Raw genomic sequence first — 12,293 nt, 5'->3', positions numbered from 1 at the left:
TCAGAATGGACCATCCTGGATATATTCTATGATGGTCTGTCTGAATTAGCTAAGATGTCATTGGATACTTCTGCAGGTGGATCCATTCACCTAAAGAAAACGCCTGCAGAAGCTCAAGAACTCATTGACATGGTTGCTAATAACCAGTTCATGTACACTTCTGAGAGGAATCCTGTGGGTAATGGGATGCCTCAGAAGAAGGGAGTTCTTGAAATTGATACTCTGAATGCCATATTAGCTCAGAATAAAATATTGACTTAGCAAGTCAATATGATTTCTCAGAGTCTGAATGGAATGCAAGCTGCATCCAACAGTACTCAAGAGGCATCTGCTGAAGAAGAAGCTTATGATCCTGAAAACCCTGCAATAGCAGAGGTGAATTACATGGGTGAACCATATGGAAACACCTATAATCCCTCATGGAGAAATCACCCAAATCTCTCATGGAAGGATCAACAAAAGCCTCAACAAGGCTTTAATAATGGTGGAAGAAATAGGTTTAACAATAGTAAACCTTTTCCATCATCCACTCAGCAACAGACAGAGAACTCTGAACAAAATACATCTAATTTTGCAAACTTAGTTTCTGATCTATCTAAGGCCACTATAAGTTTCATGAATGAAACAAAGTCCTCAATTAGAAATTTGGAGGCACAAGTGGGCCAGCTGAGTGAAAGGATCACTGAAATCCCTCCTAGTACTCTCCCAAGCAATACAGAAGAAAATCCAAAAGGAGAGTGCAAGGCCATTGACATAGTCAACACGGCCGAACTTAGAGAGGAAGGGGAGGACATGAATCCCAAGGAGGAAGACCTCCTGGGACGTCCAGTGATCAATAAGGAGCTTCCCTCTGAGGAACCAAAGGAATCTGAGACTCATCTAGAGACCATAGAGATTCCATTGAACCTCCTTATGCCATTCATGAGCTCTGATGAGTATTCCTCTTCTGAAGAGAATGAGGATGTTACTAAGGAGCAAGTTACCAAGTACCTTGGTGCAATCATGAAGCTGAATGCCAAATTATTTGGTATTGAGACTTGGGAAGATGAACCTCCCTTGTTCACCAATGAACTAAGTGATCTGGATCAACTGACATTGCCTCAGAAGAAACAGGATCCTGGAAAGTTCCTAATACCTTGTACCATAAGCACCATGAACTTTGAAAAGGCTCTGTGTGACCTTGATTCAGGGATAAACCTCATGCCCCTCTCTGTAATAGAGAAACTGGGAATCTTTGGGGTGCAAGCTGCTAAAATCTCATTAGAGATGGCAGACAATTCAAGAAAACAGGCTTATGGACAAGTAGAGGACGTGTTAGTAAAGGTTGAAGGCCTTTACATCCCTGCTGACTTCTTAGTCCTAGATACTGGGAAGGATGAGGATGAATCCATCATCCTTGGAAGACCCTTCCTAGCCACAGCAAGAGCTGTGATTGATGTTGACAGAGGCGAATTAGTCCTTCAATTGAATGAGGACTCCCTTGAGTTTAAAACTCAAGGACATCCTTCTGTAAACATGGAAAAGAGGCACAGTAAGTGATGAGCGGATATTTTATACGCTTTTTGGGGTTAATTTCATATAGATTTTAGTATGTTTTAGTTGGTTTTTAGTTTATTTTCATTAGTTTCTAGGAAAAATCCACATTTCTGGACTTTACTATGAGTTTGTGTGTTTTTCTGTAATTTCAGGTATTTTCTGGCTGAAATTGAGGGAGCTGAGCAAAAATCTGATTCAGGCTGAAAAAGGACTGCTGATGCTGTTGGATTCTGACCTCCCTGCACTCAAAATGGATTTTCTGGAGCTACAGAACTCCAAATGGCGTGCTTCCAATTGCGTTGGAAAGTAGACATCCAGGGCTTTCCAGAAACATATAATAGTCCATACTTTGCTCAAGGATAGACGACGTAAACTGGCGTTCAACGCCAGTTCTCTGCCCAATTCTGGCGTCCAGCGCCAGAAACAAGTTGAAAGTTGGAGTTCAACGCCAGAAAAGGATCCAAAGCTGGCGTTGAACGCCCAAAACAGCCCCAGGCACGTGAGAAGCTTTAGTTTCAGCCCCAGCACACACCAAGTGGGCCCCAGAAGTGGATTTCTGCACTATCTGTTATAGTTTACTCATTTTCTGTAAACCTAGGCTACTAGTTTAGTATTTAAACAACTTTTAGAGATTCATTTTGCATCTCATGACATTTTAGATCTGAACTTTGTACTCTTTGACGGCATGAGTCTCTAAACTCCATTGTTGGGGGTGAGGAGCTCTGCTGTGTCTCGATGAATTAATGCAAGTATTTCTGTTTTCCATTCAAACATGCGTGTTCCTATCTAAGATATCCATTCACGCCTAAATATGGAGAAGGTGATGATCAGTGACACTCATCACCTTCCTCAATCCATGAACGTGTGTCTAACAATCACTTCCGTTCTACATCAGATTGAATGAATATCTCTTAGATTCCCTAATCAGAATCTCCGTGGTATAAGCTAGATTGATGGCGGCATTCATGAGAATCCGGAAAGTCTAAACCTTGTCTGTGGTATTCCGAGTAGGATTCTGGGATTGGATGGCTGTGACGAACTTCAAACTCGTGAGTGCTGGGCGTAGTGACAGACGTAAAAGGATAGTAAATCCTATTCCGGTACGATTGAGAACCTGCAGATGATTAGTCGTGCGATGACAGCGCATTTGGACCCTTTTCACTGGAAGAATGGATGGTAGCCATTGACAACCGTGATCCACTGGTGCGCAGAAATTGTGATTACACTTTAATTATGTAAAATTCATCGCTCTTTCTTTCCCTGGTAATGACGCCAAAAAATATGATGCCAATACCATGGTTCACAACTTCGCACAACTAACCAGCAAGTGCACTGGGTCGTCCAAGTAATACCTTACGTGAGTAAGGGTCGAATCCCACGGAGATTGTTGGTATAAAACAAGCTATGGTCACCTTGCAAATCTCAGTCAGGTAGGGTTAAATGTGATTGGATTAGATAATTAAAAGATAAATAATAAAGGATAGAAATACTTATGTAATTCATTGGTGAGAATTTCAGATAAGCGAATAGAGATGCTTTCGTTCCTCTGAACCTCTGCTTTCCTGCTATCTTCATCCAATCAGTCTTACTCCTTTCCATGGCTGGCTTTATGTGATACATCACCATTGTCAATGGCTACTTTTGGTCTTCTCTCGGGAAAATGATCCAAATGTCCTGTCACGGCACGGCTAATCGTCTGGAGGCATCACCCTTGTCAATGGTTTCATCTTATCCTCTCAGTGAAAATGATCAACGCACCCTATCACGGCACGGCTATTCATCTGTCGGTTCTCGACCATGCTGGAATAGGATTTACTATCCTTTTGCGTCTGTCACTACGCCCGGCAATCGCGAGTTTGGAGCTCGTCACAGTCATTCAGTCATTGAATCCTACTCGGAATACCACAGACAAGGTTTAGACCTTCCGGATTCTCTTGAATGCCGCCATCATTCTAGCTTACACCATGAAGATTCCGATTAAGAGATCTAAGAGATACTCATTCAATCTAATGTAGAACGGAAGTGGTTGTCAGGCACACGTTCATAGGGAATGATGATGATTGTCACGTTCATCACATTTAGATTGAAGTGCGAATGAATATCTTAGAAGCGAAATAAGATGAATTGAATAGAAAATAGTATTACTTTGCATTAATCTTTGAGGAACAGCAGAGCTCTACACCTTAATCTATGGAGTGTAGAAACTCTACTGTTAAAGTTACATAAGTGAATAGAGTTCATTGGTCTCGGCCCCAGAGGGGAACCGGAGTAACCAAGACTGTGAATACAATGATAAAAAGTTCTATTTATAATAAACTAGTCACTAGAGTTTACAGGAGTAAGTAATTGATGCATAAATCCACTTTCGGGGCCCACTTGGTGTGTGCTTGGGCTGAGCTTTGAGTGTTGCACGTGTAGAGGTCCTCCTTGGAGTTGAACGCCAGCTTTTGTGCCAGTTTGGGCGTTCAACTCTGGTTTTGGATCCTTTCTGGCGTTGGACGCCAGAATTGGGCAGAGAGCTGGCGTTGAACGCCAGTTTGCGTCGTCTATTCTTGGCCAAAGTATAGACTATTATATATTGCTGGAAATCCCTGGATGTCTACTTTCCAACGCAATTGGAAGCGCACCATTTCGAGTTCTGTAGCTCCAGAAAATCCACTTTGAGTGCAGGGAGGTCAGAATCCAACAGCATCAGCAGTCCTTCTTCAACCTCTGAATCTGATTTTTGCTCAAGTCCCTCAATTTCAGCCAGAAAATACCTGAAATCACAGAAAAATACACAAACTCATAGTAAAGTCTAGAAATGTGAATTTAACATAAAAACTAATGAAAACATCCCTAAAAGTAACTAGATCCTACTAAAAACATACTAAAAACAATGCCAAAAAGCGTATAAATTATCCGCTCATCACAACACCAAACTTAAATTGTTGCTTGTCCCCAAGCAACTGAAAATCAAGTAGGATAAAAAGAAGAGAATATACTATAAATTCCAAACTATCAATGAAACATAGCTCCAATCAAATGAGCGGGACTTATAGCTTTTTGCCTCTTGAATAGTTTTGGCATCTCACTTTATCCATTGAGGTTCAGAATTATTGGCATCTATAGGAACTCAGAGTTCAGATAGTGTTATTGATTCTCCTAGTTCAGTATGATGATTCTTGAACACAGCTTCTTTATGAGTCTTGGCCGTGGCCCTAAGCACTTTATTTTCCAGTATTACCACCGGATACATAAATGCCACAGACACATAATTGGGTGAACCTTTTCAGATTGTGACTCAGCTTTGCTAAAGTCCCCAATTAGAGGTGTCCAGGGTTCTTAAGCACACTCTTTTTTTGCTTTGGACCTTGACTTTTACCGCTCAGTCTCAAGTTTTCACTTGACACCTACACGCCACAAGCACATGGTTAGGGACAGCTTGGTTTAGCCGCTTAGACCAGGATTTTATTCCTTTAGGCCCTCCTATCCACTGATGCTCAAAGCCTTGGGATCCTTTTTATTTGCCCTTGCCTTTTGGTTTTAAGGGTTATTGGCTTTTTGCTCTTGCCTCTTGGTTTTAAGAGCTTTTGGCTTTTTCTGCTTGCTTTTTCTTTCTATTTTTTTTTCTATTTTTTTCGCCTTTTTTTTTCTGCAAGCTTTGTTCTTTGCTGCTTTTTCTTGCTTCAAGAATCATTTTTATGATTTTTCAGATTATCAAATAACATGTCTCCTAGTCATCATTCTTTCAAGAGCCAACATATTTAACATTCTTAAAACAACAACTTCAGAAGACATATGCACTGTTCAAGCATACATTCAGAAAACAAGAAGCATTGTCACCACATCAATATAATTAAGCTAAGTTCAAGGATAAATTCAAAACTTATGTACTTCTTGTTCTTTTGAATTAAAACATTTTTTCATTTAAGAGAGGTGATGGATTCATAGGACATTCATAACTTTAAGACAAAGTTACTAACTACTAATGATCATGTAATGAAGACACAAACATAGATAAGCACATAACATGGAAAACGAAAAACAGAAGAAATAAGAACAAGGAATGAATCCACCTTAGTGATGGTGGCGTTTCCTTCTTGAGGAACCAATGATGTCCTTGAGCTCTTCTATGTCTCTTCCTTGTCTTTGTTGCTCCTCCCTCATTGCTTTTTGATCTTCTCTTATTTCATGAAGCATGATGGAGTGCTCTTGATGTTCCACCCTTAGTTGTCCCATGTTGAAACTTAATTCTTCTAGAGAGGTGTTGATGTGCTCCCAATAGTTCTGTGGAGGAAAGTGCATCCCTTGAGGTATCTCAGGGATCTCTTGATGATGAGCTTCTTCATGTGCCTGTTGAGATCCATGAATGTGCTCTCTTGTTTGCTCCATCCTGTTCTTAGTGATGGGCTTGTGAGATGAATCTTTCCATCTCCCATGGCTCAGAGGTGGAAGCTTTTGTCTTCCCTTTCCTCTTTCTTGAGGTTTCTCTGGCCTTAGGTGCCATTAATGGTTATGGAAAAACAAAAAGCTTATGCTTTTACCACACCAAACTTAGAATGTTGCTCGCCCTCGAGCAAAAGAAGAAAGAATAGAAGAAGAAGAAGAAGATATGGAGGAGATGGAGGGATGTGTGTATGGATGTGAGTGGTGAATAGAAAACAGAAGGGATGGTCATGAATGGAGAGAGAGGGTGAGGTGGGTGGGGATCCTGTGGGGTCCACAGATCCTGAGATGATCCTGTGGTGTCCACAGATCTTGAGGTGATTCTGTGGTGTCCACAGATCCGGAGGTGTCAAGGATTTACATCCATGCACCCTTTAGGCATGTAAAAATGCCCTTGCACACAACTCTGGGCGTTCAGCGCCAGGTTGGTGCCCTTTGGGCATTCAACGCCCATTTGTTGGCCATTTCTGGCGTTGAACGCCAGAACCATGCTTGTTCTGGGCGTTCAGCACCCAGACACTGCCCATTTTGGGCGTTCAGCGCCAGAACCATGCTCTGTTCTGGCGTTGAACGCCAGGCAGATGCTTCCTCCAGGGTGTGATTTTTCTTCTGCTGTTTTTGATTCTGTTTTCAATTTTTTTGTTTATTTTGTGACTCCACATAATCATGAACCTATAAAGACATATAACTAAGAAAAATATAGTTAGATAAATAAAAATTGGGTTGCCTTCCAACAAGCGCTTCTTTAATGTCAATAGCTTGACAGTGGGCTCTCATGGAGCCTCACAGATGTTCAGAGCATTGTTGAGACTCTCCAACACCAAACTTAGAGTTTGGATATGGAAGTTCAACACCAAACTTAGAGTTTGGTTGTGGCCTCCCAACACCAAACTTAGAGTCTGACTGTGGGGGCTTTGGTTGACTCTGCTTTGAGAGAAGCTTTTTCTGCTTCCTCTCCATGGATGCAGAGAGAGATCCTTGAGTTGTAAACACAAGGTTGTTCTCATTCAATTGAAGGATTAATTCTCCTCTGTCCACATCAATCACAGCTCTTGTTGTGGCTAGGAAAGGTCTTCCTAGGATGATGGATTCATCCTCTTCCTTTCCAGTATCCAAGACTATGAAATTAGCAGGGATGTAAAGGCCTTCAACCTTTACTAACACGTCCTCTACTTGTCCATAAGCCTGTTTTCTTGAATTATCTGCCATCTCTAATGAGATTTTAGTAGCTTGCACCCCATAGATTCCCAGTTTCTCTATTACAAAGAGGGGCATGAGGTTTATCCCTGAACCAAGGTCACACAGAGCCTTAAAGATCATGGTGCCTATGGTACAAGGTATTATGAACTTTCCAGGATCCTGTCTCTTCTGAGGCAATGTCAGTTGATCCAGATCACTTAGTTCATTGATGAACAAGGGAGGTTCAACTTCCCAAGTATCAATGCCAAATAATTTGGCATTTAGCTTCATAATTACACCAAGAAACTTGGCAGTTTGCTCTTTAGTAACCTCCTCATTCTCTTCAGAAGAGGAATACTCATCAGAGCTCATGAAGGGCATAAGGAGGTTCAATGGAATCTCTATGGTCTCTAGATGAGCCTCAGAGTCCTTTGGTTCCTCAGAGGGAAGCTCCTTATTGATCACTGGACGTCCCAGGAGGTCTTCCTCCTTGGGATTCACGTCCTCTCCTTCCTTTACAGGTTCGGCCATGGTGCTTATGTCAATGGCCTTGCACTCTCTTTTTGGGTTCTCTTCTGTATTGCTTGGGAGAGTACTAGGAGGGATTTCAGTGATCCTCTTACTCAGCTGGCCCACTTGTGCTTCCAAATTTCTAATGGAAGACCTTGTTTCATTCATGAAACTTGCAGTGGCCTTGGATAGATCAGAGACTAAGTTTGCTGAATTAAAAGTATTTTGTTCAGAGTTCTCTCTCTGTTGCTGAGTGGATGATGGAAAGGGTTTATTATTGTTAAACCTGTTTCTTCCACCATTATTAAAGCCTTGTTGAGGCTTTTGATCCTTCCATGAGAAATTTGGATGATTTCTCCATGATGAGTTATAGGTGTTTCCATAAGGTTCACCTAAGTAATTCACCTCTGCTATTGCAGGGTTCTCAGGATCATAAGCTTCTTCTTCAGGAGAAGCCTCTTGAGTACTGTTGGATGCAGCTTGCATTCCATTCAGACTCTGAGAAATCATATTGACTTGCTGAGTCAATATTTTGTTCTGAGCCAATATGGCATTCAGAGTATCAACTTCAAGAACTCCCTTCTTCATAGGCGTCCCATTACTCACAGGATTCCTCTCAGAAGTGTACATAAACTGGTTATTAGCAACCATATCAATGAGTTCTTGAGCTTCTGCAGGCGTTTTCTTTAGGTGAATGGATCCACCTGCAGAGGTATCCAATGACATCTTAGATAACTCAGACAGACCATCATAGAATATATCCAGGATGGTCCATTCTGAAAGCATGTCAGAAGGACACTTTTTGGTCAGTCCTTTGTATCTCTCCCAAGCTTCATAGAGGGATTCACCTTCTTTCTGTCTGAAGGTTTGAACATCCACTCTAAGCTTGCTCAGCTTTTGAGGAGGAAAGAACTTGGCTAGGAAAGCCTTGACCAGCTTATCCCAAGAGTTCAGGCTATCCTTAGGTTGAGAGTCCAACCATACTCTAGCTCTGTCTCTTACAGCAAAAGGGAAAAGCATGAGCCTGTAGACTTCAGGATCTACTCCATTAGTCTTAACAGTATCACATATCTGCAAGAATTCAGTCAAGAACTAGAAAGGATCTTCAGATGGAAGTCCATGAAACTTGCAGTTCTGCTGCATCAGAGAAACTAATTGAGGTTTCAGCTCAAAGTTGTTTGCTCCAATGGCAGGAATGGAGATGCTTCTTCCATGTAAATTGGAATTTGGTGCAGTAAAGTCACCAAGCATTCTCCTTGCATTGTTGTTGGGTTTCGGCTGCCATCTCCTTTACTTGTTCGAAATTTTCAATCAAGTTGTCTCTGGATTGTTGTCATTTAGCTTCTCTTAATTTCCTCTTCAGAGTCCTTTCAGGTTCTGGATCAGCTTCAACAAGAATGTCTTTTTCTCTATCCCTGCTCATAAGAAAGAGAAGAGAAAAAGAAAAGAAGAGGAATCCTCTATGTCACAGTAAAGAGGTTCCTTATTATTAGTAGAAGAAGAGAAGAAGAAGAAAAAATTCGAACACAGATAGAAGAGGGGGGTTCGAATTTGGTGAGTGAGGGAGAGATGTTAGTAGATGAATAAATAGATAGAAGGAGTTGAGAGAGAATGATTTTCGAAAATTATTTTTGAAAAAGAGTTAGTGATTTTCGAAAATAGTTTTTGAAAAATGTTAGTAGTTTTTTTTTTCGAAAATTCAAAATAAAAATAAAATAATTAGTTAATTAAAAAGAAATTTTTGAAAAAGGGGGAAAATATTTTCGAAAATAGAGAGAGAGTTAGTTAGGTGGTTTTGAAAAAGGTAAGAAACAAACAAAAAGTTAGTTAGTTAGTTGAAACAAAAATCAATTTTGAAAAGATAAGGAGTTGGGAAGTTAGAGAAGATATTTTGAAATCAAATTTTTTGAAAAAAGATAAGATAAGAAGATATTTTTGAAAAGATATGATAGAAATTAGTTTTTGAAAAAGATTTGAATTTTTAAAAACACTATTAATGACTTGATTCACAAGAAATCACAAGATATGATTCTAGAACTTAAAGTTTGAATCTTTCTTAACAAGCAAGTAACAAACTTGAAATTTTTGAATCAAAACATTAATTGGTGATGTTATTTTCGAAAATTTGATATAAAAATAAGAAAAATATTTTTGAAAAATGTTTTTAGAATTTTCGAAAATAACTAAGAAAATTGAAAAAGATTTGATTTTTGAAAAAGATTTTGAAAAAGATAAGATTTTTAAATTGAAAATTTGATTTGACTCATAAAAACAACTAGATTTTAAAAACTTTTTGAAAAAGTCAAATCTAATTTTTGAATTTATGAGAGAGAAACAGGGAAAGATATTTTTTTTATTTTTGAATTTTTAATGAAGAGAGAGAAAAACAAGAAAAATGATGCAATGCATGAGAATTTTAGATCAAAACATGTGATGCATGCAAGAATGCTATGAATGTCAAGATGAACACCAAGAACACTATGAATGTTAAGATGAACACCAAGAACATATTTTTGAAAAATTTTTAATGCAAGGAAAACATGCAAGACACCAAACTTAGAATTCTTTAATGCTTAGACACTAAGAATTCAAGAATGCATATGAAAAACAAGAAAAGACACAAAATATGCAAATGCAAAGATCAAACAAGAAGACTTACCAAGAACAACTTGAAGATCATGAGGAACACTATGAATGCATGAGAATTTTCAAAAAATGCAAGATGAGTATGCAATTGACACCAAACTTATAACAGGACTCAAGACTCAAACAAGAACACAAAAAATATTTTTGATTTTTATGATTTTATGATTTTTTTTTTTGTATTTTCTTTTAATTTTTTCGAAAACCATTTTGAAAAAGAAAAATAAGGATTCCAAAATTTTTAATATGAATTCCAGGAATCTTATGCTCTTTAGTCTAAAGCTCCAATCAAAGGGTCAGGCATGGCTTAATAGCCAGCCAAGCTTTAGCATGTAACAGGTAGATCATGAATCAGCAGTAGGTGGATTCGCACCAACTAGCTTGCTCTTGATAACAAATTGGAAGCCTCAGTCCAAATGAATTTGGACATGGCTTTACAGCCAGCCAGGCTTCAACATGCTTCATGAAACACTAGAATTCATTCTTAAAAATTCTGAAGAAAAATATATTTTTGAAAACATTTTTATTTTAAGAATTTTTTTTTTCGAAAACAGAGGAGAAATTTTTGAAAAATTTTTGAAAAAAAAACAAAAAGAAAATTACCTAATCTGAGCAACAAGATGAACCGTCAGTTGTCCAAACTCAAACAATCCCCGGCAACGGCCCCAAAAACTTGGTGCGCAGAAATTGTGATTACACTTTAATTATGTAAAATTCATCGCTCTTTCTTTCCCTGGTAATGGCGCCAAAAAATATGATGCCAATACCATGGTTCACAACTTCGCACAACTAACCAGCAAGTGCACTAGGTCGTCCAAGTAATATCTTACGTGAGTAAGGGTCGAATCCCACAGAGATTGTTGGTATGAAGCAAGCTATGGTCACCTTGCAAATCTCAGTCAGGTAGGGTTAAATGTGATTGGATTAGATAATTAAAAGATAAATAATAAAGGATAGAAATACTTATGTAATTCATTGGTGAGAATTTCAGATAAGCGAATAGAGATGCTTTCGTTCCTCTGAACCTCTGCTTTCCTGCTATCTTCATCCAATCAGTCTTACTCCTTTCCATGGCTGGCTTTATGTGATACATCACCATTGTCAATGGCTACTTTCGGTCTTCTCTCGGGAAAATGATCCAAATGCCCTGTCACGGCACGGCTAATCGTCTGGAGGCATCACCCATGTCAATGGTTTCATCTTATCCTCTCAGTGAAAATGATCAACGCACCCTGTCACGGCACGGCTATTCATCTGTCGGTTCTCGATCATGCTGGAATAGGATTTACTATCCTTTTGCGTCTGTCACTACGCCCGGCAATCGCGAGTTTGGAGCTCGTCACAGTCATTCAGTCATTGAATCCTACTCGGAATACCACAGACAAGGTTTAGACCTTCCAGATTCTCTTGAATGCCGCCATCATTCTAGCTTACACCACGAAGATTCCGATTAAGAGATCTAAGAGATACTCATTCAATCTAATGTAGAACGAAAGTGGTTGTCAGGCACACGTTTATAGGGAATGATGATGATTGTCACGTTCATCACATTCAGATTGAAGTGCGAATGAATATCTTAGAAGCGAAATAACATGAATTGAATAGAAAATAGTAGTACTTTGCATTAATCTTTGAGGAACAGCAGAGCTCTACACCTTAATCTATGGAGTGTAGAAACTCTACCGTTAAAGTTACATAAGTGAATAGAGTTCATTGGTCTCAGCCCCAGAGGGGAACCGGAGTAACCAAGACTGTGAATACAATGATAAAAAGTTCTATTTATAATAAACTAGTCACTAGGGTTTACAAGAGTAAGTAATTGATGCATAAATCCACTTTCGGGGCCCACTTGGTGTGTGCTTGGGCTGAGCTTTGAGTGTTGCACGTGTAGAAGTCCTCCTTGGAGTTGAACGCCAGCTTTTGTGCCAGTTTGGGCGTTCAACTCTGGTTTTGGCTCCTTTTCTGGCGCTGGACGCCAGAATTGGGCAGAGAGCTGG

General features: G+C 39.4%; 1 non-coding gene across 1 annotated transcript; it reads left to right on the top strand.

Annotated features, from left to right (window-relative positions):
• Positions 1-8,433: 8,433 nt before the first annotated feature.
• On the top strand, positions 8,434-8,541 carry LOC148568852 (small nucleolar RNA R71). The gene has a single exon (XR_015882871.1). It is a non-coding gene; the product is annotated as a small nucleolar RNA R71 (small nucleolar RNA).
• Positions 8,542-12,293: the final 3,752 nt, after the last annotated feature.

The sequence above is a fragment of the Arachis ipaensis genome, chromosome B4 (genome assembly GCF_059453495.1).
Source record: "Arachis ipaensis isolate K30076 ecotype BB chromosome B4, ASM5945349v1, whole genome shotgun sequence".
NCBI classification, from domain to species: domain Eukaryota; kingdom Viridiplantae; phylum Streptophyta; class Magnoliopsida; order Fabales; family Fabaceae; genus Arachis; species Arachis ipaensis.
The sequence above is the reverse complement of the archived record's forward strand: the minus strand, read 5'-3'. Positions and strand labels throughout refer to the sequence as shown.